At 39.5% G+C, this 27,257-nt stretch overlaps 1 protein-coding gene across 2 annotated transcripts in view; it reads right to left on the bottom strand.

Annotated features, from left to right (window-relative positions):
• LOC101747202 (uncharacterized) overlaps nt 1–27,257 on the bottom strand; it is a 77,029-nt gene that overhangs the window by 37,197 nt on the left and 12,575 nt on the right. Inside the window, exon 1 of one of the 2 annotated variants that reach the window (XM_038019738.2) lies at nt 561–625. The exons of the other annotated variant lie outside the window; for it this stretch is intronic. The gene's annotated coding sequence lies outside the window, so the exon portion shown is untranslated. Of the gene's footprint in view, nt 1–560; nt 626–27,257 lie in introns of those variants that run through there. 2 annotated transcript variants of the gene reach the window in all.

Raw genomic sequence — 27,257 nt, 5'->3', positions numbered from 1 at the left:
AGCTCAGGGGCGCACGTTTTAAGAACCACTGCGGGGATGCCGTCTGGCCCACTCGACTTATGGACGTCCAGGAGTCGGAGCTCCCGCCTAACTGCACTCTGTGTGAAGCAGATATCCGGCAGGGAGCTATCACACTGGGGGATGTTCGGTGGAGTGGCACCCCCGTCGTCCACAGTCGAGTTTGAGGCGAAGAGTTTGACCAGAAGGTCAGCCTTCTCTTTCGCGCTGTGGGCCAGAGTGTCATCGGACTTGCGCAGTGGTGGGAGACTAGACCTGCAAAAGTTTCCTTCTGCAGCTTTGGCGAGCGACCAAAAAGCACGGCTCCCGGAGGGATAGCTCTTTAATCGCTCGCCAACTCTAGCAACGTGCTCCGACTTCGCCTTGGCAATTACCTTCTTGTAGGACCTGGAAGCGGCGTTATATTTCCGCCTTTCCCCTGAGATGTTAGGATCCCGACGTCTCCTGGCATTATCCCATGCCACGTATGCGGACCGCTTGAGGTGTGCAGCATCCCTACTGGCATTGTAACTAAGTAAGAGTCGATTTAAAAATATATTTACCGATAGTATTTCACTCTCGGTGCGCAAGCCGCACGCGCTGTACTCTTGTATCACAACTACAAAACGATGGGGCTTCGCATCATCGATTTATCAATGGTCTTCAGATGTTTTAAGGGTACGTTCTTTTTGTATAAGCGATAGCGGATTGCTAAACGTTGGAGGTAGCGGTTTGCAAAAATTATCTACCGTAAAATTTTCAGTTCATATTAATATTGAAGTTAGTTTATTTTTAATTGCCGTTGTAGGCAGACGAGCGTACCGCCCACCTGATGGTGAGTGGTAACCGTCGCGCATGCATATCAACAATGCCAGGGACAGAGCCAAGCCGCTGTCTACCGTAAATATAATTATCGTAATAACAAAGTCATGATGCTTTTTTTTTATTGCCTTTGTAGGCAGACTAGCATACGGCCCACCTGATGGTAAGTGCTCACCGTCGCTCATGGACGTCAGCAGTGGTAAAGGGGACAGCCAAGCCACTGCCTACTATTAAATGCTTCATATATTGCTCCTCCTCCTTGCGTCGTATTCCTAAAGGGTCCTAAAGGGACTGAAGGTTCCTTCTGTATCACCATTTCTGGCCCGATCTTTCTCTATCTTTTAAATATACACTTGACACTAATATCTTTGAGTATATTAGGAAATTGAATGCATTTTTAAAAGTGCCTCCCCGCTGCTTCCCACAGCTATTACCTTGAGAAATGGTATCGATAATCGCGTCGCTTATCAACAAGTGAACAGTCAAATCGAACAATAACGCATTATCATCGGTCGAGTGGTTCGGCGTGCCCTTCCGCCGCTCATCGCGTCCAGGACACATATTTCCTTAACTTTATTGACGTCGTTATAATGGGCTAAGCACGATGCTGTCAAAGAATATATCTTATGTATCCGATGTAGTATTTTAAGTCGCGCTATTAAAAATATACTGCAGACATATTTTTACTGGTGGTAGGACCTCTTGTGAGTCGGCGCGGGTAGGTACCACCAATCTACCTATTTCTGCCGTGAAGCAGTAATGCGTTTCGATTTGAAGGGCGGGGCAGCCGTTGTAACTATACTTGAGACCTTAGAACTTATATCTCAAGGTGGGTGGCGCATTTACGTTTTAGATGTCTATGGGCTTCAGTAACCACTTAACACCAGATGAGCTGTAAGCTCGTCTACCCATCTAATCAATTAAAAAAAGGTAGATCTTGATTATGTGTTGGATCTTTCGCGGGTAGGTAATACCATCAGCCATTTATATCTATTTCAGATCGCGAAGCAGTCATGCTTTTTGGTCGGAAGCTTGAGACAGCCGTAGCAAAACTCATCTGAGACTCTGACCTAATGGTATTCGACTGATGACGTCTATGGGCTCCAAACCATTACCATGTAGATCGTAAGTTCATCTAGCAATGTAGCAATATAATAAAAATGAATAGAGTAATTCTGATTTGAAAGGTAACTGTTGCTATAAACTTAAGACTTAGAACTCATGTCTCGAGGTGGGTGGCGGCTTTTAACATGTTAGTGTCTACGGGCTCCGGAAACTACTTAACACCAGTTGCGCCGTGAGCTCGTCCATGGATTCAAGCAATAAAAAATTAAAAAATCATAGGCATAACCTAAACTTTAAAACAAAGTTGATAACTTAAGACACGATTTCTTTGCTGCACGATAGAATAGAACAGTGTGCTTACTGTGATTTTTTTAAAGTTCTCGATAGCGTAAAAGTTAAGTCAAAGTTGTATGCAGTTGGAACAGCGCCTCTAGCGGCAAACTTAAGTAAACATTCCTACTCCGTACAATTTTGAGTTAACTTTTACGCTATCGAGAACGTTAAAAAGCTCGCACTGAGCTGAGCACACTGAAGGACCTAGGCCTGTTGCCATTGCAACCGATACTTCAAAACAACGGTATCATTTCATCAGGTAGTAACAACATTATAGTCTTGAGGATGCGTCGGTACCAACCCACAAAAAAACGTTCAGCCCACCCAGATATCGTAAACTACCAATAAAATCGGCTTTCGACGATAAATGCAAATGTGCACCGGAACGTTACAATGACTTACACCTAAATTTACATTAAAATCAAACAAAGCGTGTGTCATTAGCATAAATCATGCACGTTGTGGGCGCGAACGGAAAGTGTTGCCATCACACTGAATTCTAATTCTTCTAATTTCATTTCAGAAAGTGTTGTCTTGATTTTGATGTATGTAAATATGACGTTAACGTATTGTAAATAGTGATCGCTCGTGAACACACTTTACGTTAAATCAAATCAAATCAAATCAATTCAAATTTTATTAGCTAAAACACGGTTTACAAAGTTATTGATAGTTATTTTATAGAACAGCGTGTTTCTACCTGGTCCGCGTGCAAATATTATTCAAAATTATTTACCATAAATGCAGTTAAGTATAACTTTTAGGTTAAGAACAGTCACAATAATCTTTTCCGTCCACGCTGTATTTGAGTGACATATTTTCTCGTGCGCTCCGTCGAATGATGATAGTTACTATAACGGTACCAATGATGGCCCTCATTGTTCTCGAATCGGAGAAACTGTACGTGGATTACAATGGTTGTCTACGCGTAATTAACGATGCAGTGTCTGGTATTGGGTCTACGGGACTACCAACCAAACGGTGCTCCGAAAATATGATCCGTTTGCTTGGGAAACTGTTATGTTGGTAATGTAGTGTATACTATGCACATTAGCAGACTAGTAAAAAAAATAGCTATGGTACCTAAACGTAGAGAATGAGCAATAAATGTTTTGTATTGATTTCCGGTGTTGTTGATATTATTTAATACATTTTTAATTATAATAGTTTAAGTTCATTAGAATTAAATCAGATTTGAGACAGATACTAATAATAATAATTTTTGCTTTCTTTCGGTAATCTTTGCTTATATTATTATCTATTTGCGTTGTATTACTAAACATAGGTGAGTGAAAACAAATTTGAAAATTTGACATAATAGACAAAATCTCTTTGCCCTCTAAAAAAATTGGTGAAAAGTTACGTAGCTTAAAACATTTTCGATTTAAAAAAAAAAAAAAATACCCACCCAATTAAATTCATTAGTATAAACGCATAATAATACTCATTTGCATATATTTGCACTCGACGTTTTGTTTTCATTCACAATATAAAAATTCAATGAACACAATTAACCGGAAACCGGTGTTATTCAAAATGGCCGCTTTCAATACTGACAGCTGTTTAATCTGCGCGCGTTTGCGTAACAGCCACAACTCCAGTTGATTGTTAAGCAAATAAGGACTTCTCGGTTTGGTCGGCGTTGAATTGTGTTGTTTCTAGTAAAACAGAATCCAGAACCGATTCCATTTCTTCCGGTCTTATATTTTTTGGCATCTGAACTTTTTCTTTTGAATTTCTTAATGTAAGGCATTCTGTGTGCGAGATATACACATGTGAGTTGCAAGTCTTAGTTCTATACTCCAACGGCTGCCCCACCCTCCAAACTAGAATGCATTATTGTTCCACGGTAGAAATGGGCCGTGCAAGCTCAGAAAGCGCCCTACCTATTTACTACGCCATTATGAAATTTATATTTATTTGCGGATTTAATTTTCATTACATGATATGACTCGTTCATCGCGGAAGGCATACGTGAACTTGTTGTACGTTTATTGGTGGAAGGACCTCTTGTGATTCCGCACGGGTAGGTACCACCACCCTGCCTATTTCTGCCGTGAAGCAGTAATACGTTTCGGTTTGAAGGGTGGGGCAGCCGTTGTAACTATACTTGAGATCTAAGAACTCATATATCAAGGTGGGTTGCGCATTTACGTTGTAGATGTCTATAGGCTCCGGTAACCACTTAACATCAGTTGGGCTGTAAGCTCGTCCGCCCATCTAAGCATTAAAAAAAACCTCTTTTTTCCTCATGCATACACTTTCCCCTCTCTAGTTCTATGTGGCTCCTTTTATGTTTCAAATTCGTGTATTCGAACATCGACACAGTCGCATTGCTCGGCGAGAATGCACCGGGCGTCTTATTCTATAGGTCACGAGATTTAGGCTTTAAAATTTAAGAATACAATATGTATAAATACTTTCATCTTAAGCTTCAATATCGAAGACGGTGTACACGTTTTGAAATGCGCAATCTCCGGTGACAACTCAACTCCGGGCGGTCGGTAAGCACGTCGCATTTACAACAAAAAAATAATTAGTTTTTAAGATCTAATAGAAGTTCGCATGGTTCAGAGAATGTCACATACAGCCAACGATCTCTTGGGCTATAGCAGAAGAAAAAAAACAGGTAGGTGCAAGAATCTTTTTTTTTTTTTTTTTTTTTTTTTTATTGCCTTTGTAGGCAGACGAGCATACGGCCCACCTGATGGTGAGTGGTTACCGTCGCCCATGGACTTCAGCAATGCCAGGGGCAGAGCCAAGCCGCTGCCTACCGCTTAATACTCTCCACAAGCCTCGTTTGAAGAGGCTTGTGGAGAATATTAAGTTAATATTATATTAATATTATATTAATCTACACATCGTTATGATATACGTTTCAAAGTATCGGGTATTTATGTATTATTTTATATCAAATAAAACACGTTAGTCACAAGACGTTGTTACCGTCTGAATTGTGCTCATTTTTAATTGGTTTATGTTATTTGATAGTTTAGTTTTGAAGATTTTATAGGATGACATGTGATATTTTAATTTTTGGTGTAAATTTTACGATTCTGTTTAATATTTTGTGTTTTTAATGTAATAAAAGAGCCAGCTTCTCAATTTCGAATCTTTTTTATTGGGCTGTATGGGCAAACTACCAAAAAGTCCACCTGTTTTTGAGTGGATAAACAGATCTTTTTTAAGTTGATCTGGTAACTAAGACCTTTAGGTCATGTCTTATTTTAATTTATTTTCTTATTTTTTTGAAAAATGATAATATGGAGTGAAATGAAATGAAATGGAATGAAATGAAGTGAAGATGATCAATTTATGACATTAATCGACTGGGATAAAATTAAATGAAATGAGATGAGGTAATATGGGATGAAATATAATCTCAGCAATATAGTGGTCATTTACTGAGATTTGGTCAGTGGACTTTTTGGAGAATTCCAAGAAGTTACGTCCAGCCGCTTCGTTTCATTTTTCCACATTTCTGCACTTTCACAGATACTAAGCAGTTAATAAACCACGTTATTACACATTTAAACCTGAAAAAACACTAAATATGCAAAATAAAACAAATCACACAACTTCACTCCTCGCGTTCCCGCCAAAAAGTCCGGATAAAATAATAATAATAAGATAATAAAATAATAATAAGACTTCAAGTCAAAGTGTAGATTATGTTATTTGTTATTTTTCTTAAATAATAAGTGTATTATCTATGGTCATTGTACGTAAAAAAGAGCGCGTGACTGCTTCGCTTGCCCGCCATCACGATAGGCCAGCGTCGGCCGCACGTGATTTAGTGTTTTTTTTACAGGTGCAAACACCGGATTCCCACCTGCGTGGCGGGTGGGGTATGTGGGAGTTGAACCTCACTAAAAACTCCTTTCCCTCATAGCCGGCGCCGTACCCCGAACCGGGCCGTAGTCTGGTCGGGGCTGTTGAGACGCAGGACAGGGTTGACGCAGGGCATATTACATACCCGGTCGGTGGTGTATGGCGTTCCGACCTGGCAGGCTGGTTCTGGACCCATCGGGGCATTCCGGAACACCACCCGGGCGGTCTGGTAGAGCCACCGTACCGCGGAGACCGGCGTCGCTGGTCGTCGACTATCGCCTCGACGACCCGTCGGTCGGGCGTCCTCAAGGTGGCGCCGCGAGTCTGGTTGTAGTGTTGACCGCAGGAACCCCCCTACTCTGACCGGGTTCTGACCCCGGACGGAGATCGGACGTCGGGTGTAAGAGTGCAGGAGAGTCGCTTAGTGCGGTAGGGCCCTAAAATATCCTTGGGCGTCAAGTCCCACATACCTCGCGCGCCCCCTAGGCGCGGGGACCTTGTAGGACAGTGTTCTATTTCCTTTTACAGTAACTCTTATCTAATTATTTTTAGACAGACAGTTTTGTCTTCGTTGAACTGATGATTATATTATATTTTGATGTGATTATATCATTATAAAATAAATTGACTGATGTTTTAGTTATAGGTAGTAATAAGACGAAGCTATAAACGATTTGATTGGAGTTTATATTTTATTTTTTATTATAGTCGGAGATCGGGCTTAAATTTTGGCGCATGTTGTACGTGCGGTACAATTGGCGTGCTCTGCTAACGCTGGTGCCTGAGAGAGAGAGAGAGAGAGAGAGAGAATATTAACGGATCGCTGTGTTCGTACAAAATGCGCTTGAGCTAAGGCAAGAACTGACCCGTAAATATAATATAATGAAATTTAATGATTTCTATTCTAGATCACTGGATAAAATCAAATAATTCGAATACATTTTACATTAAGTACTGCTACGCGGGTAAGAGTAGCGTCATCTATTGTTGAATAGCAGAAACGAATATCAAAAGGACCCTCGAGAAATACAACGCCATCTATTATCAAATAGCGGTAACACATATCGAACAACAGGCCTTACCGAGAATGTTCTCGATAATTCTGGGTATGTCGTATCGACTATAAAAGCGTTGACACGAAGGCAGTTAATAATCGGATCTACTCGAAGCGAAAAAGCGAACGGATAGTCGTAGTCCAAAGACAACAACGTAAATCTTGAGTCACGGGTACTAAGTATCAGTTTTCATATTACAACGGCTGCCCCAAAAACTTTCAAACCGAAATGCGTTACTACTTCACGGCAATTTTGTTTTTAATCACAACAATGCATTCCATCAACACACACCATATAATTGAAATGCGGGATGTGTCAGGGAGAGCATTGAACCTTGTAGAGCGTCAGTTAAAATAGTCGTGTATCGAAACATTGTCGGTCAGCGACTTTGATGTGCCGACTTTGCAGAAACCTGGTAATCGACTTGTTGAGTCGGGAATTCCGTCAGACTTATCTAAGTTGTATATTTCTGATGCCCATAGACTACACGTTCTGAATATGGCCACCCACTTTAGGGCAGGAAGTCACTGTTTGAATTGTACAGTACAACGGCTGCCCAGCCCTTCAGACTGAAGATACGGATTCTGTATCAGGACAGAATGATAGTGTACTCCTGGTACACAAGTTACGCAAATTCATAAGGCTTACATTGTTTTGTAAATTATTAATCATAGAATATCTAAGATTTTTCTTCAATGGATCCACTCACTTATGGGTCAGTAAAGAGAGTAGTTCAGTCTTTTTTAGTCTAATAATGCTGTTTAAAATATCAGTTTAAATATTAAAAGAAATATTGAGGGCTTTAAATATTGTTTTCGTGTTTTTAATACGGAAAACGCAATTAAGTCTTTCATTGTATTAATTTATTCTGAACTATTTGATATCGTTATATAATTATATTGCATAATTATTTAGTAAAATTAATACGTGCCCCAAGATTGAATTGAAGACGCTTATGTATTGGGTCAGTTATGATTTTATTTTGTAGAAATTCACGCTTCTTTGTATAGAGAAAGGACTAACTATTGTTTTGAATTCTGGCACTTTTCTTGACCTAGGTTTTCGTCTTTTTTTTTAATTGCTTATATGGGTGGATGAGCTCACAGCCCAACTGGTGTTAAGTGGTTGCTGGAGCCCATAGACATCTACAACGTAAATACGTCATCCACCTTGAGATATAAGTTCTAAGGTCTCAAGTATAATTATAACGGCTGCCCCACCCTTCAAACCGAAACTCATTACTGCTTCACGGCAGAAATAGGCAGGGTGGTGGTACCTACCCGCGCAGACTTACAAGAGGTCCAGTAAAAAATAACCACCAGTAAAAAATACGATAAGGGGATCCTGGATAAGGGCCAGCCGTCTCCTACGTTGAAGTTTTCATATATGAAAGACCTAGCGTGCCATTCTTGTATCAACTTGTTTTGTTTTCCGAGTATTTGGATTGATTTCATAAAATCCATATACAGTGATTCGAAACGTCGTCATGTTAAAGCAATAAAACGCAAAACGAACCGAAAACATAGTTTTAATTCCATGACTCGCAAAAATCGAAGGGAGTACGAAATGAATGCTCATATGCAACAGTCATCATGAGCATATCCTTCATGCCCTTTGGTCAGATGTGGATTTTCCATCAGGCTGAGTAGGCTGGTACCCAGGACGCCAGTATTGAATTAATCCATTTAACACCAATTATAGCAACACTCAGTTACCTATTTCTACCATAGCGGGTATACGACAACTATTACTCAAAAAAACAAAACAAAATAGTATAATAACTGTAGATTAATCGGTAAGAAAAAATCATGAAGTCAAATGTGCAAAAGCAATAAGATGATACGTGCATTTTCAATGGACACATTCGAAATGGGTCATTTGACCCGTTATGGTATGTTTAGTGTGAATATGTCACACCCCTTAGACAAGATTGTGGTACTAAGGTATCGGATTGTGGAGATCGATGGGGACGGCATAATTTGAACATTCTGCTGGCGGCAAATGTCCAAATACGTCACTTTGCGCCAAATACGGCTTTGGTCACATGACGCATTTCCTATCACCAGTTGTAACTATATTCCACTAAGGTATTATTAAAAATCAAACGAATATTGAATTTAAAAGAAAGTCTTTTACGACTAGTAATTAAACTATACTATAGTTAAGAATAGAAGCAGGGCTGTCAATAACTTTTTTAATATATTTATATAATATGAAAGTAATTTGCTTATAGTTTGTTTTTATACCAGCGCATTTGTTAAAAGAAATCATTCTAAACAAATGTCATCAACCCGCCGAATTCGTATGGAAATATTAAAGTTTCGCAATGTTTTTCGTTAAAATTCTGACAGCCATGTTCGAAGTAGACCAGATTATCTACCTAAATAGCATAGGTAGGGCACTTTGTGAGCTCACACGAGTCGGTACCACTACTCTGCCTATTTCTGTGGCATAGTAGTAAGTGAAACGGGGTACTTTAAAGACTTATAGGGCTGCGATAACAATGCTATTGGCAATTCTTTTAATACAAATTCATACTGATTTACTGGTGGTAGGGCCTCTTGTGAGTCCGCACGGGTAGGTACCACCACCCCGCCTATTTCTGCCGTGAAGCAGTAATGCGTTTCGGATTGAAGGGTGGGGCAGCCGTTGTTACTATACTGAGACCTTAGAACTCATATCTCAAGGTGAGTAGCGACATTTACGTTATAGATGTCTATGGGCTCCAGTAGCCACTTAACACCAGGTTAGCTCGTCCACCCAGTTAAGCAACAAAAAAAAACCTAGACAAAAATTAGCTAAGAATCGAAACGTGTCTAGACGAAGCTGTTTCAAGTAGAGAGAGGCTGGACTATATGTCCCTTATTTCCTCATGTATATTATATACCTTTAAACGAGCAATTGATGTATATATATATATAATCTTGGTAAGAACGCGCCTCTCAGCAGATTAGTTGGGGAATTAAATAATATGCATAACAGTCTACAGCCTTGCTCAATGAGTTTTTTCAAATAAGTAATAGCGTATTTGGTAGTAAATGTGTAATAATGTAAGGTCTTCATGTAATGTTATATATAGTTTTTTTTTGTTTTTTTATATAATGAACCGCTTTTTTTTATGCATGCAGTCGGTACCTGTAATTGTGTTAGCATTTAGTGTGAAATAAATGTATATGATACCTGTAATGTTCTGTGCTGATGTATAACATGTTGGTACCCAATAAATAAAATAAATAAATAAAAAATCTGGATCTCGGAAACGGCTCCAACGATTTTCATAAAATTTAGTATACAGGGGATTTCGGGGGCGATAAATCGATCTAGCTACGATTTATTTTCAGAAAATGTTGTTTTATTCGTGTTTTCAATAATCAACTCTTCCCGACATCTATTGGCGAATAATAATTCTATTTTTCTTAATTGAGGGCAACTAACCGCTTTAAAGACACAACAAGATGGCGTTATCAAAAAAAAAACCGTGCAAAGCTCGGTCATCATGTAGTGAACTTAAAAGACGAAATAATGTTATGGAGAATGACAACAAAAATTCAAGATTATTTTTTATTAACGCAAACGCTGCTGACCCTAACTGACATTAGATGCGCAATTAAGAATGTCTTACCGTCTGATGTAAAGGCTTTTAATTATATCTCCGCCTAAATACCTGACAACAAAAGGATGGATGTAATATTGTAATCACTTTTGTTATTTCGTAGGACCGATTGAAGGCTTATTATACTAGCTGGAAATAATAATATTCAACGTATTTAAATGCTATCAGAAGTGAATTAATTTAGCGGTTTTTTAACCCTAAACTGTTGTTATCATTAAAGGTACATTTTACTAATGATAAAATTTCGATAGAACTATCCTGAAACTTTCTGAAGCACTGGTCTGGAAGTTAGGACAATTTGGGAGTTATATCTCATTTAAACATAAAGACCGGGTTTTTTTTTATTTATTTTTTATTGCCTAGATATGTGGACGAGCTCACAGCCCACCTGGTGTCAAGTGGTTACTGGAACCCATAGGCATCTACAACGTAAATGCGCCACACACCTTGAGATATAAGTTCTAAGGTCTCAGTATAGTTACAACGGCTGCCCCACCCTTCAAACCGAAACGCATTACTGCTTCACGGCAGAAATAGGTGGGGTGCAAAAACATGACAACCCTAGATTAATACCAAGTTTTTTATTGCCCTTGTAGGCAATAGACGAGTGTACGGCCCACTATAGACGAGTACACGGTCATAAAGTCGTCGTGGCCTAACGGATAAGACGTCCGGTGCATTCGTGTGTAGCGATGCACTGGTGTTCGAATCCTGCAGGCGGGTACCAATTTTTCTAATGATATACGTACTCAACAAATGTTCACGATTGACTTCCACGGTGAAGGAATAACATCGTGTAATAAAAATGAAACCCGCAAAATTATAATTTGCGTAATTACTGGTGGTAGGACCTCTTGTGAGTCCACACGGGTTAGTACCACCACCCTGCCTATTTCTGCCGTGAAGCAGTAATGCGTTTCGGTTTGAAGGGTGGGGCAGCCGTTGTGACTATACTTGAGACCTTAGAACTTATATCTCGAGGTGTGTGGCGCATTTACGTTGTAGATGTCTATGGGTTCCAGTAACCACTTAACACCAGGTGGGCTGTGAGCTCGTCCACACATCTAGGCAATAAAAAATAAAAAAAAGAAGTTAATTTTACCGGTTAATCACGTATTATTACATGATTAACTTTTCTTTGCATGTCATTTTAAGCTTAACAGTCTATCACGCGTTTCTGGTACTAAGGTATTCAATCATTCATAATTAAGTATGCAAAATAGAGAATTAAATTTGTAATAGTAAAAGTAGGTATATGAATTGTCGATTTATAAGATTAACTATTATCTTTCTTCTTAAAACAAAACACTATGTGATTAATCTAAAACAGAGTTTTATTTATTAAATACAGTTAAACTTTTACTTAACAAATATCAACTAATGAAATAACTATGTACTAACCTAAAACAGAGAATCGACAATTAAATGTTCATGCTTTACTGTTCTTATGTTCAAATTTGAATCGTCCTTTTTCCTTTTATAATTAAGCTAATTCACAAGGAGTTTTATTAAAAATGGTTGAATGTTTTTCTAATACCTACCTACATACCCAAATATTAATGGTTCTGTCAATGTCAACGTCAACACAAAGCTTACATACATATTGAAATGACTTCGTTTATCATTTGTGTTCACGCTTGTTGAATTAATGCTGTTATTTATAGGTTTCAAGTTCATTAAAGAAATCCGTACCATAAATACATATTATCATAGGGAAGGTCTTAATTTTGTGTTCACATTGAAATTGAGTAATTGCGTTTTCATTTTCATTTTCCGACCGCAGTTCCGATTGCTAATTTCTTGGCGTTTCGCTTTGATTTATATAAATTATCATAATATTCGGCTATAGCATTAAGATATTTTCAGGACAATACGACTTATACTATTGAGTATTGTATAAACTATATACCTACTCAGGTCATAAGTATTGTCACACAGTAAAAACTTTTCTTTTAGAATGCTGGCCACAAAAAAGTTTATTGAATTCAAATTTCGAATTGTTCATGAAAATAAAAATGTATACTTTTAGAATTTTACTCATTTTTAAATATGGAGTGGACGCTTAAAGAAGACCGTGTTGCAGTTATTACGTTGCATCGTTGCGGTTACGCGCCAATTCAAATTTTTAACATACTGAAAAATTTGAATATAACCAAAAGATTCGTTTATCGTACCATCTAACGATACAATGAAGACTCTAGTGTAGATGACAGGTCAAGAAGTGGTCGCCCTCGGTCTGTTAGGGCTCCAGCAGTGATAAAAGCTGTGAAGGCGCGAATTCAAAGAAATCGCAAACGTAAGCAGAAACTGTTGGCCCTTCAGATGGGGTTAAGCAGAACCACGGTGAAAAGGGTGTTAAATGAAGACTTAGGGCTTCGGGCATATCGAAGAAAAACAGGACATCGTTTGAATGCTCGTCTAATGGACCTGAACCTGAAGAGATGCCGCGCTTTGTTGAAGCGGTACGCGGGAAAAAAATATCGGGAAATTCTTTTTTCGGATGAAAAAAATTTTACCGTAGAAGAGAGCTACAACAAACAAAATGATAAGGTGTACGCACACAGTAGTGAAGAAGCGAGCAACCGTATTCCGCGTGTCCAACGAGGTCATTTTCCATCCTCGCTCATGGTATGGTTGGGAGTTTCTTATTGGGGCTTAACAGAGGTACATTTTTGTGAGAAAGGTGTAAAAACGAATGCAGTTGTGTATCAAAATACAGTCCTGACGAACCTTGTGGAACCTGTTTCTCATACTATGTTCAATAATAGGCACTAGGTATTCCAACAAGATTCGGCGCCAGCTCATAGAGCGAAGAGCACACAAGACTGGCTGGCGGCGCGTGAAATCGACTTCATCCGGCACGAAGACTGGCCCTCCTCCAGTCCAGATTTGAATCCGTTAGATTACAAGATATGGCAACACTTGGAGGAAAAGGCGTGCTCAAAGCCTCATCCCAATTTGGAGTCACTCAAGACATCCTTGATTAAGGCAGCCGCATGGACCTCGTTCGTGCTGCGATAGACGACTGGCCGCGCAGATTGAAGGCCTGTTTTCAAAATCACGGAGGTCATTTTGAATAAACTTTAGTGCCATAAGAATCTATGTTTTGTTAAGTTCATTTTGGTATATGAATGGTTACATAATGAATAAACTTGTTTCAATTATTTTACATTAAACATGTGACAGAATTTATGACCTGACTAGGTATTTACAAATGTATGTATATGCATTTGTGTATATATGTATATATATTTACACTTATATATAGAATGTATTTTTGTGTAGGTATTTGTAATTTAATCTGTATTTCAATGTACCTACCATTATTTGATCTGCACTACCTTTGGTTGACTGGTAGAGAATGCCTTAGGCATTAAGTTCGCCAATGAAAATACTACATAAAGTGTAATAAATAAATATATAAATGTCGTGTATATTTTTGTAACAAATTAAATGCATGGGCGCACCACGCTGGGCTAAAAATCGATAATACTGTTTATAGCTTTAAGCACGAGGGAAGTCGAACGACGCGGTTGACCTGTGACCTCAAGTGCGAGGTCACAGCGGTCGTCATGGCAACCGGCTAACAAAGCTATATACGATCTGTCCTAAACAAGCAAGTGGTGGTAGGATCTCTTGTGAGTCCGCGCGGGTAGGTACCACCGCCCTGCCTATTTCTGCCGTGAAGCAGTAATGCGTTTCGGTTTGAAGGGTGGGGTAGCCGTTGTAACTATACTGAGATCTTAGAACTTATATCTCAAGGTGGGTGGCGCATTTACGTTGTAGATGTCTATGGGCTGCAGTAACCACAAAACACCATGTGGGCTGTGAACTTGTACATAAATAAAAATAAAAATAAAATCTCCACCAAGCATGAAGGTGTCCCGCATTACGTTTGATAATTCGCGGTTTGCACTCATTCTACTCCATTCGCTTCTTTACTGACTGATTTTTTTTGCGCCACCCACCTTGAGACATAAGTTCTAAGGTCTCAGTATAGTTGCAACGGCTGCTCCACTCTTCAAACCGAAACGCATTACTGCTTCACGGCAGAAATAGGCAGGGCGGTGGTAACTACCCGCGCGGACTCACAAGACGTCCTACCACCAGTAATTACGCAAATTTTAATTTTGCGGGTTTGATTTTTATTACACGAATATATGTAAGTCTCGAGAAAGTGCATATAATGCTCAACGGTACTAAAATAGAACGTAAAAAGTACGTAAGCTCGAAGCTCTGCAGCTTACAATTTTATAGCTCTCGTTGCTTGGACGAAGCCTTAAAAAACAAACAGGCACATAAAAAATTTAACACGTAAACGTTATACCATGGTTGAGCCAACAAATATCATATTTACAGCTTTCGCAATAAGATCGAAAGTTCTTTGACTATTAATTTCGTAGGCACAGGTGACGTTCACAAGTTTTCGTACAAAGCAAATTGATTTTTAAATTGAGGTCTACAAGTAATTTTTTTCGTCAACAAATTCGTGGTGTAACGCTGCCTCATTGAGTGTTTGCTTAATAATTTATGTTCGTATGTTTCAACAGATCTCGCTTGTTCTAATATTGAATGTTACGTGAATTTTTATTAGCCACGAGACATGATGTATGTTTGGTTTTATAATTAGGTTTATGGGGAAAGTTCTCGAAGTTTACTCTCTCGCTTTTGCTTGTCGTTGCTAAGTTTGGTAGCTTTATTTTTCTTTTTCAATTTCAGGTATTTGTCTGTTTTGTTATTCCCTACTTATTTGCTGGTAGCCTAACGGGCTAAAGTAGGAGAGCGCACGGGGCTGAACCTGAGAAAGTTTGATAAAATTAGCCCCAGCAAGAACAGGGTTTTGCATAATCTACCATCAGAATTGGCTGTCTATTAAGATTAGCTTACTTCTTTCTTTATGAATGAGGGATTACTGATGGCCCAGAGGCCTTCCCAATTTCACCAGGACATGTGGACAAGGGCTCAAAGGTTGCACGTCGAACTCTTTGCCGAGTTCGACGAGTAAGGTTACCGGGGTCCCTAAGCCTGCTGGTAGCGTGAGAGCTGAAGGAATCTCATGCAAGAGTCATTGGATCTGAGAAATTCGTAAAGTCGTGGCTTACTTCTGCCATTCTAACATTAGTAACACTACCATTTCTGTAAATGTAATTTTTTTTATCCATTCTTCTTTGCTGTACACAAATACATAGAGTTAAAAAATATTTAAAAAACAAACGAAATAAATGAAATAATAAATATTAAGAGACTTATTTAATCTCGATGAGTCTGGTCAAGATATGAGGCAAAAGTTATTGTATTGTTAATGGTCCTAGATACGTGTGTAAATTTTCAGGTTTATCAAATATTTACAGATAGGTCAAGCTAATAAAGTAGTGATAAAGTAGCAGCGGTGTATTACGAAACAACATGTACAATTTTTTATTGCCTTTGTAGGCAGACGAGCATACGGCCTACCTGATGGTGAGTGGTTACCGTCGCCCATGGACTTCAGCAATGCCAGGGGCAGAGCCAAGCTGCTACCTACCATGCGAGAGAGGACTTATTGCTTTCGATCATAGCAGCTGTAATGCTCGTCATCGATGCGTCCTCGACGGCAATGCTCGACTCCTGCGAGTCCACCACCTCGCAGAAGAAGACAGCGGAACGAGAGCGAGAGAGCTCTTCTCTCGCCACAACGATCCGACGCCGTCAAGCCAGGGCCAGACGAAACAGTACGAGCGTCCGTCCCGGCCTGTATCCTGCGGCTTCCCTCCGGTGAAGGTCAAGGGACCTGATCGAGTCTAGAGTGCGTGGCGCGTTATCGTAATTCTAGTGTACTGTGAAGGAGTAATATCATATTGTCGCTTGAAAAAGAGTGCAGGGGAGTCGTTTGGTGATTAGGGCCCTAACTTTTATCCTCTAGGCTCGCGGATCACTCTAAACATCTACGAACCTCCCAGTCCCACGTACCTTGCGCCCCTACCTATGCCTCGTGCGAGGACTTCGTAGGAGGTTCGGCCCCGGCCAAAAAAACAAAAAAAAAATGATGGTGGTATTACCAGTAGATACTAGAGAGGGGAAAAGTGTATGGCATGAGGGAAAAAATAGGTATATTACACACTATGTAACACGTGAGAATGTTTACGTCTAACACTTTTTAATTAGAAAATACTTACAAATGAATCGTGTTACGTTTTGTAAACCAAGTTTTCCGGTTGTGAAAATAGTCGGTACGCGTTTGAACAGTTTTAGTCTATTGCTAGCTGTGTATCGAGCTGGAAATAACAAATCATGTGCCTCTAGTCATTGCTCATCAGTTTTTGGAACATGTTGATCATTTGGTTATGGTTTCTAAACGGTAAACTATTATATCTTATTTTTTTGTAATCACACCAAACCACACCACAAATGCTTAAAATATTTAGGGATCTACATCAATTTTAATTATTTACTTGCCTAAAGGGACTCCTTTTAATAATATATTTTAGTTATTAAATTATTATTCTTATTATTTATTAATATTAATTTAGTATTTAATTAATTAATTTTTTTATTTTTATTAATACATAATTACAGTTTTTACTATCTATTCTTAATTTCAGAACAGACTTTAACAATGAAAATACACGAACTTAATGGATAGGCTAATATTTATATGAGTGTTGGACTCCCTAATAATAATGACAATAAATAATAATGTTAATTTTAAACGATTACCGCTAGTTAACCTATATTAATCAATCAATTTATTTAGAATATTTAAAAATGAAATTACAAAATAAATAATAATTTAATTATTTCATTCGGTTTCACGTAAATGAATCAAATTAAAGATATGTGAATAAAAATACATGAATTTTTAAACCTTGTAAGTTATAAATAGTTCTGCGGTGGACAGATCGTAGACACAAGCTAGTTTAAAACATTATGCCTGCAGTCAGAAATAACTAAGTGAATCTTCTGGTTTTTTGTAACATTAAGTGGGCAATGTTGCCTTTTAACTTAACGATTTATCCACTTACATATCTTTAATGAAATTAATAATATACTAGAGGTCCCGCAGTAGTCGAAGTTCGACTATAATTAATTGGAATTGTAAGTTTGTACACTATTATGATTGTATTTTATATTTCTATAATCACAAATTTCGCCAAGACTACACTATAAAAAATATTAACAAAGACAAACAATATTTAATCTATTCTCAATTTGACAACAGACGTCAAGAACAAAAGTTTGACAATAAATAGTATGCATGCGTGTGTGCGTCAAATACATGGTATGTAGTGTGTGTAACGTTTTCTTTATTGATTTAATGTAATGCTTAGCATTGTGCACTTCTTCTCTATATTCTCTATAAGTGTGAAAAATTTCATACTCCTCCGTCCGCGCAATTTTCGTAAAAAGGGATACAAAGTTTTTGCGTCACGTATTAATATATAGATAATTGCTTTGAATACGAGGACATAACAAACTTTTATTTAACTTTTTGGATCACTAACTGAATCTTTGTAATTTCAATCATACAAGCCATCCAACTATCGTACAACACAAGATATTTGACAGATGCCTGAATCTCGCTTACGACATTTTCAAGATAAGCTTGCATATATACAAGTTCTGAACTCTACAATGTTTCCTATCATTCCCGATCCTGCGGACAGAATGGAAAGCAGTCGACGTCGCCCAAAACACGTCATCTCGGATCCTCCCGATCCACTAACGGTGCTTCTAGGTACTTCAAGCACCGGTCACCGTTCTCGTCGAACCCGTCGCTTGCGACGAAGGGCTCGACGAGTAAATTAACTCCCAGACACAGCCCACTGAGTTTCTCGCCGGATCTTCTCAGTGGGTCGCGTTTCCGATCCGGTGGTAGATTCTGCGAAGCACGGCTCTTGCTAGGGTTCGTGTTAGCAACGTCATCAGGTTTGAGCCCCGTGAGCTCACCTACAAAAGTTAGGGTTACGCTGACATAGCCTCTCAAGGCTCTCAGCTTAGGTAGGAAAAACAAAAAAATACAATGTTTCTCTCGAAACTCTACAGTCAAACATTTGAACCAACGTAATCTATATATTAATACGTGAAGCAAAAACTTTTTACCCCTTTTTACGAAAATTGTGCGGACGGAGGATTATGAAATTTCCCACACTTATAGGGAATATAGAGAAGGAGTTCAGAATGTTAATATTTTTTTAATTATGCATAAAAAATACATTAAATCTGTTAAAAAAAACATTACAGACACTACCATGTATTTGACACCCTATAGTCTGTTATATACTGCCAATATAAAATAAAATAGTATGTTGTCAATTTGAGAATAGAGTAATATTGTTTGTCTTTATTAATATTTGTCTAAAGTGTAGTCTTGGCGAAATCTGTACCGAATTATAGAAGCATAATTAGTCTTTGGCAATAGAATCTCAATAGTGTACAAACTTATAATTTCAATTAATTACAGTTGAATTTCGACTACAGGGTGACCACTAGTAATCTAAAATAGGATCTGCAATCGAAATTATAATTTCAGTGACACCATGTATAAGTTTAATGTGGGAACGCGTAGACTGTTCATCTGACGCCGAACAAGCGATGCCGGAAGGCAAAGCTAGCGATATAGGACGGTTCCCTTGGCTCGGTGTTGTACAGCACAGTTTTTGTAAGTTTTCTTTTTTCTTTTTTTTCGCATAGGGGGGTGGACGAGCTCACGGCCCACCTGATGTTAAGTGGTTGCCGGAGCCAATAGACATCTACAGCCTACAGCGTAAATGCCGCTACTCACAACACGAGTTCTAAGGTCTCAGTATACTTACAACAGCTGCCCCACCTTTCAAGCCGAAATGCATTACTGCTTCACGGCAGAAAAAGGTAGGGCGGTGTTACCCACCCGTGCGGACTCACAACACGTCCTTATACAAGTAATTTGCTACCGTAACATCGCATGCGAACCTAAAAACGATATATGAGTTAACCAGGGTGGATCTTATCTCATTCTCCAAAACAATCGTTGTGAGGTTTTATGTGGACTTGTGACTTTGCCATGATTAGTTTGTTGTAAACGTATCAATTTAGTATAAAGAAAACGAAATTCGTGGTGTATTATATGATGGTGAAATGAAATAATTATGTTCTAGTTTGTATGATTGACTTGAAATTAATGACAATTACAGACTGACCACAGCAACTGTACTTATCAAATTTGTGGTCCTTATTTTTGGGCGGAAGCTTAAACTCCGCCCAAGGTCCCTGCTCTTAGGGGTCCGAGGTTACGTGGTACTTTTAAAATACGGCTTATGGCACCTCTAGAAAAGCTATGTCATCATAGTACTAACGACCGACTAGCTTTAAGCTTTAAGCTTTAAGTAATTGGACCAGCTCATGCTAAATGATTCTCCAACTATACTTCTAGAAAGATGTCGCAACCAGTCACGATCTTGAAGTGTGATTGTGCTGTGTAACTGCCGTCATTAAAATCGATATCCATATTTTCGAAGTCGTTGTGGCCTAAAGGATAAGACGTCCGATGCATTCGTATGTAGCGATGCACCGGTGTTCGAATCCCGTAGGTGGGTACCAATTTTTCTAATGAAATACGTACTCAACAAATGTTCACGATTGACTTCCATGGTGAAGGAATAACATCGTGCAATAAAAATCAAACCTGCAAAATTATAATTTGCGTAATCATTGGTGGTAGGACCTCTTGGGAGTCCGCACGGGTAGGTACCACCAACCCGCCTATTTCCGCCGTGAAGCAGTAATGCGTTTCGGTTCGAAGGGTGGGGTAGCCGTTGTAACATACCGAGGCCTTAGAACTTATATCTCGAGGTGGGTGGCGCATTTACGTTGTAGATGTCTATGGGCTCCAGTAACCACTTAACACCAGGTGGGCTGTGAACTCGTCCATCCATCTAAGCAATAAAAAAAATGAAAAAAAAAAAATTTTTAATAATAAGTTAAAATTTGGGCTTTTTGATAAGTATCAAAGCTGGCCGGTTTATCTCACAGACATCAATCACTTGAGACCACACGAACTAATATATTATCCTTAGTTCAGTAACGTACATTCGTAGCGTAGAAATAAATTATGAACCCAATCTTCCAATATTCATACAGTCCAATTTCAAAAAGCAAGTAAAATGTATAGGTACGTTAACCAGTAGCACCGCTTTATCTTCATTGGAATTTCGTTTTTAAGTTTTAGGCGACAAGGTCCGTTTCGCCATCACGAGTGGGGTGCTCATCCATCCAGCGTACGTCATCGCCCCGGCCGAAGATATCGCAAAGATACAGCCGGAACAATTGATGTATGGTTTTAAAATTTGAATTAAATCTTTGATGATCTTCTCTGATATTTTCTTTGGTGAACGCACTAATTTGCTTATTTTTGATCTAAGATTGTAAAGAACGGGATAGTTGTTAAATGAATTTGAAGTCAATGCAACCTTTAACGAACTCAAACCATGAGGCGAGAGCGCGGTGTCCCTGTTTTTTCCTATCTATTCTAGCAACCTCTAGGGATTTTACTAAATTCGCCGAGCGAGTAGGTGAGCTCACGGGGCTCTAACCTGGTGACGACAAACCCTAGTCCTAGCAAGAGCAGTGCTTCGTGGGTTTGCGGCACACACTTTAGACACACTTTGTACTTTTAAAAACAGAAACAACACCAAGTTTATAATGTGGAAGAGTGACGCGGTGAAGTATGCTCTGGACGTGAAAGATTATCTCCTGCATCCTGAGTACTTGGAGAAGGTGACCTTTGCTACTGTCGCTCTGCTGCAGCTCTACACTATGGGAGAGACGGGAGCAGGAATCAATGCTAGTATGTACCCACGCAATTTTCCCGAACGACAATTTTGATTAATCAACTCAGCTATCGATTTTTTGGCCAACTAGAGTCTGGTGGTAGGACCTCTTGCGAGTCTGCACGGGTAGGTACCACCACCCTGCCTATTTCTGCCGTGAAGATGTAATGCGTTTCGGTTTGAAGGGTGGGGCAGCCGTTGTAACTATACCAAGACCTTAGAACTCATATCTCAAGGTGGATGGCGGCATTTACGTTGTAGATGTATATGGGCTCCGGTAACCACTAAACAAGAGGTGGGCTGTAAACTCGTACACCCATCTAAGCAATAAAAAAATAATAAAAAAACCTGCTTACGTGCCCTCAATGCGCAAGGAGTTTTGCCGCGTAAATAGGCTATATAAGCCACCTTCGAGCGCACGAGCGCCAAATTGCCGGATAGGAGTCGAAGTGGTCGTCATGATCAAAATCGTTCGGATGGATCATCATCATCATGACCAGTCGTTGTTAGTGTTAGGTACCGACCGTACAATTTGTATAATTCTCCGAAAATTTGGTAATTACTTTGGACCCTACCATAATCACTGGATATAATTACACCGCACGTCAGATCGTGTATGCGCCGATAGAATCTACAATCTAGACTCTATTTTCCAGACGCCGTGTTACCTGTATGCTTACCTGTAAAAGGATCTGGCTTGTTCACAGACTTATACGTCGTTAAAATGACCGACGGTGAGTTAGGACTTACTTTGTCTCGTATAAAAAAGAATGTCAGTATTGTTTATGAAAATGGTGTAGAATTATGACCGTGGCGCATAAAATAAATCTATTCCACTGTTGCACTTTTACTGTTGTCTTCCAAAAGTTGTCTGTCATTATAATTAAAAATTAACTGACATCTTTTTTGCGCTTTGCTCATTCAATCGTCGTCGCCATCTTGCTTTTTTCTGTCATTCTTTTTCCCTTTCTTACCGTTTTCTCTCACTCACATCTTAACGTTCCATTCCACGCTATACTTGATACGTTCCGTTTCTAGCAGTCCCAAGGTGTGGTACATTCGTAAAAGGCCATATTTATAAAAAAACTGACGTATTTGGCTATATCAAATGCGCTGCCTAACTTGAAATCTGTGTAACATGTTTTACTGCTGTGCTGCCAAATCAACAAACGGTCCAATCGTAATCGTTGACTATGTCATAAACAATGCCGTGTCTAAGTACTGTCAATCGTGAACATTTCAATACGACTATCAAAATAATATTGGTATTTCAGCTCAGGTGCTATATAATTGAGATGTCAGCTTCATATTTCACGATGGGCAATAGGGTTCTCGTTGTGATGCCTATGGGCTTTAACCGTTTAGCACTGGAGGGGCTGCTGTTTGTTATCTACGCTAGGGATACGAAATTATCGAAAAATCTGCGCAGATCCTGCTTCGTTGCAGCTGTGCTTTAAAATGAAGCTTGTGTACAATAAAGAATACTCTCTCTCTCTCTCTCTCTCCCCCTCTCTCTCTCCCCCTCTCTCTCTCTAAATGCATTTCACGGTACAAAGTTCCAAGTTTTTAACAACTCTTTATTTGTTTTATCTAGAAAACAAAGTGCTTGAAAAGGAGGTGCTCAAAATGAAGTATGTCGATGAAACGGATTGTGAAGAGTTCTATCGGAGAGCACAGGTGAGAGACTCAATTACGCTAAGGGAATCAATCGAATAGATTCTGCCTATTTCTGCTGACGCTTCGATTTCAGGTTTTGAAGTGATTTTTTTCCTACCTATTAGCTGGTAGGATAAGAGGCTATTCCAGCTACGCCGGGACGGGTAGGTGAGCTCACGGGCTCAACCTATCTGAAGGGAGTGGCGACATAGTTCGCGTGAATCGTTTAAAATGCCTTAGATATTTCAGTCACCACTAAAATTCGGTGAGCTGTGGTCCATCTCTCCATCAAGAGCAATAGAAAACCAAACATAACATACACGCAATCTATATCTTACAAAATTATAGGTCAATAACCTCTGGTGAATGCTCCCCGAACTCGTACGTGCCTCGTATTAAAAGCTAAACGCTTTCAACCAGACAGAATTAAAATAAAAACAGCAAAATCCTATTGTTCTGCTGCAATGGTATCTCCATTAGACATGGCCGTAAATCCAGCCCGCATTGTGTGAGCAGTTTGTGTTGTCCTTTTATTGCACTATGGCGGTGACATGTCAATAGATTAACTTGTGATTATGTAGATTAAAATTCTGATTATCGTATATCTTTATATTAATTAAACAATATTTTTATGATTGAAAAGTTTGATATGAAATTATTCATGCTAGTATTCATAATGTTTTTGTAACATTTCTTCTTAGAAGCAATTAAGGTTTCGCTTTTCAATATGATCAAAATGATAATATCTTCACGGCAAAAATAGGCAGGGTGGTGGTACCTACCAGTGCGGACTTACAAGACGTCCTACCACCAGTAAATTTTTCAAAATTTCCTATCGAAATCATATATGTCGAGGAAGATTATAGAGATTAGCAAGAAAAATAAAATATTTTCAAACTCACAGAGTTTTTACAAAGTATCTTCTTTTTGTATCAGATTTTGGGATATTTTATATTTAAATGCTTAAAATGGAAACGCTTAACACCGAAAGAGCCAATAGTTTGTCCGCCAATATAAGCCAACACTGAAAGTGTGAAATAAACTTTACGTCTTCTTCTTCTTCTTAGTCGCATACTTCATTGGTGAAGGTCGTGTCCCTGAAAGCCCTTCGTGGCTCTTTGTACCATCAGGTTCCATTTCCTTCGGTTTTCGGCTTCCCTCAGGGCGGTCGTAACAGAGAGTCTAGTGAGCGCAGTTACCTGGTCTGACCAACGGTTTGGTGGCCGGCCGGTGAATCTTTTCCCTTCTACCTTGCCCACCACAGTAAATTTTTCAAGGTTGTCTGGTGGCCGTCGAGCAATGTAACCAAAGTAACCAAGGACCTTCTACTTTACGTTAAAATTCCAATAAATGTGTGTGGGGTGCAGTTAAACTATAAGAAGATGAAGCCGGTGTCTTCGACGTGTGCGGTATCAGAGACGATGCACGAGTCCTGCGTGTGGGACGCGGGAGCGGTGCTGATCACCAGACAGTCATGGGGTTACTGGAAACTGGTATGGCATTTTGTGCCTCATGGTCTAGATCAGGGATTCACAAACTATTTTGGCCTAGAAGATTTCTAGAACAGTCAAATGAGGCCGTCAGCGCAAAAGTGGCCGTAAGTTTAGGCATAGTTAGTATGGAGACAATGAGGTTCCAATTTACCTTTACAATACTTCGTAGGCAAAAAATATGCGCTAAAATGATGTTTACAAAGGCATATATTTATTATCTATGGATGATACTAAGGAAAGGCCGATTTTGCATCAAAATTTATTATGTTTTAAATAAATTACTTAATAACATAAGCACGAATATGAATTGTGGATTAAGCCACTTTTGCGCTGACGGCTTTAAATGATCTCAGACCTCCATAGACAGTAAAGTACTTTAAGAAATCATATCTCTAGTTTTTTTTCCTATAGATACAAATTAATTACCAAATAAAAAACTTTGCGGTTGGTTAAATTATTGTGTGTCTGTATAAGGCGTCGAACCTTTTGAGGATCCGTGGCCTAGAGAAATAGGTACAGAGGAACAGTAGTTCCGTGTAGCAGGATTTCTGATCGAAGTCAATACATTTTTTTGAAGAAGAAATAGTTAGTTTAGTTTATTTGAGTTGGTGCATATTTGCTGCCAAAGACCAAACTTACCGACCTGGTTTGCAAGTGGTTACAGTTGACCTTGGTCACCGGCGTGCTGAGGGCATCGAAGTACTATCCTGGTTAAAGAGGGATATGTTATAGCACCGAGAGAATACTACAAACGGGAGCTCTTTACAGACTTCCTCGCCTGTGACGCTGATATGGTCTCTCAAGACCTCTCAAGGTCTCTCAAGAAGCTTAGGTAGGAAAAAAAATAAAAATACAGAGTTTCGTGGTGCAAGGCAGAATGGTCTTTGAAGAAATATCTGGAAATTCATTCTATGTTATGTAAAGGAATCCGGGTACTACTGATGAAATCGAAAAAAGGGCATCTAGTGGTACAATGGACTGAGAAATTGATACCATCTCAAACAGAGTCTCAATTTTTTCTTATTGCTTAGATGGGTGGACGAGCTCATAGCCCCCCTAGTATTAAGTGGTTACTGAAGCCCATAGACATCTACAACGAAACTGCGCCACCCACCTTGAGATATAAGTTCTAAGGTCTCAAGTATAGTTACAACGGCTGCCCACCCTTCAATCCGGTGGTACCTACCCGCGCGGACTGACAAGAGGTCCTAACACCAGTACATCAAAATATCAAATCAAATCATATCAAAATATCGCACCCTCTCTGTTTATTCGTCAGTTAGGTTTTGGTGTTCGAGGCCCCGGGTGCGGTGCCCCGTCGAGGTTCCTCAACGTCCACAAGTATTTACCATGGATCGACGAGATCATCTCCCGGAAGCCATCAGAAGACTTCGAAGACGACGAAGCGGAGGATACGAAGAAGTTTGCTTTAAGAAGATTGTCTCCTGTCGAACTCATAATGTATCCAGGTCATATTCCGATAGATTCGTCCTTTTTCGATTCGTTAGAAAATGTCTAGAGAGGGGGTAAAGGGGGAAGAGGTCGACCGAAGAAGGCATGGATGGAGTGTGTGAATGACGATATGAGAGAAAGAGAAGTGAGTGTTGAGATGACGGCTGATAGAAGAGAATGGAAAAGAAAAATTAGCTATGCCGACCCCACCTAGTGGGATAAGGTGTAGAAAAAGAAGAGTTAGAAAATGTCTAAGCTCACAATCATTGTCACTCACGAAAAAAAAAATTTGATAATACTACTTTCCAGCTTTTTCTACTTGAAAATATTGTGGGCTTGTGATTAATGCAAGTAAATTTTATTGAAGAAACTGATGATTGGCGAATGCAAAGCTTACTGAGCTGAATGATTAGAAGCTTAAGGTTCATCTTATAGTTAGTTGTCAACGTTGCTCATGCTCTTGGCTACTACCGGCAGCACGGCCGATAGGTGACCTGAATCTACTTCGCATCCGAACACAGAAGCGATTGCTGCGGAGAGATAGTGGTTCGCGTGCTCTAGGATGGCTGACGTTAGCGAATCTCGACAAAAAACTTGCAAACACATTCGTATCATTCCATGGCCTTCAGTAAGGTCTTATCTAGCGGAGCCCGTTGAGTTTCTCACCGGATCTTCTCAGTGGGTCACGTTTCCGATCCGGTGGTAGATTCTGCGAAGCACTGCTCGTGCTAGGGCCAGTGTTAGCAACGTCCCTAGGTTTAGAGCCCCGAGAGGTCACCTACCCGCTCGATTACGCTGGCATAGCCTCTCAAGGTTACAAGTTTCGGTAGGCAGCGGCTTGGCTATGCCCCTGGCATTGCTGAAGTCCATGGGCGATGGTAACTACTCACCATCAGGTGGGCCGTATGCTCGTCTGCCTACAAGGGCAACAAAAATAAATCTAGCGCATTATGATGTGCGATGACCTGATTATTTCGGGAAAACTCCACAGCTAGTAAGGTAAAGACGAAAGAATTCGGTCAGTGCGAAAGAGGGGACCGAGGACACGTTCTCTACAAGGACAGCACGGAGCTGCTCGTCAGCAAAAACTTCGCTCAAGGATTCTTCTTTGTGAGTTCATTCTATACGAACTAGCTGATTGGTCGTAAGCTATGAA

The sequence above is a fragment of the Bombyx mori genome, chromosome 3 (genome assembly GCF_030269925.1).
Source record: "Bombyx mori chromosome 3, ASM3026992v2".
Lineage (NCBI taxonomy): Eukaryota > Metazoa > Arthropoda > Insecta > Lepidoptera > Bombycidae > Bombyx > Bombyx mori.
This window is presented reverse-complemented; position numbering and strand designations above follow the sequence as displayed.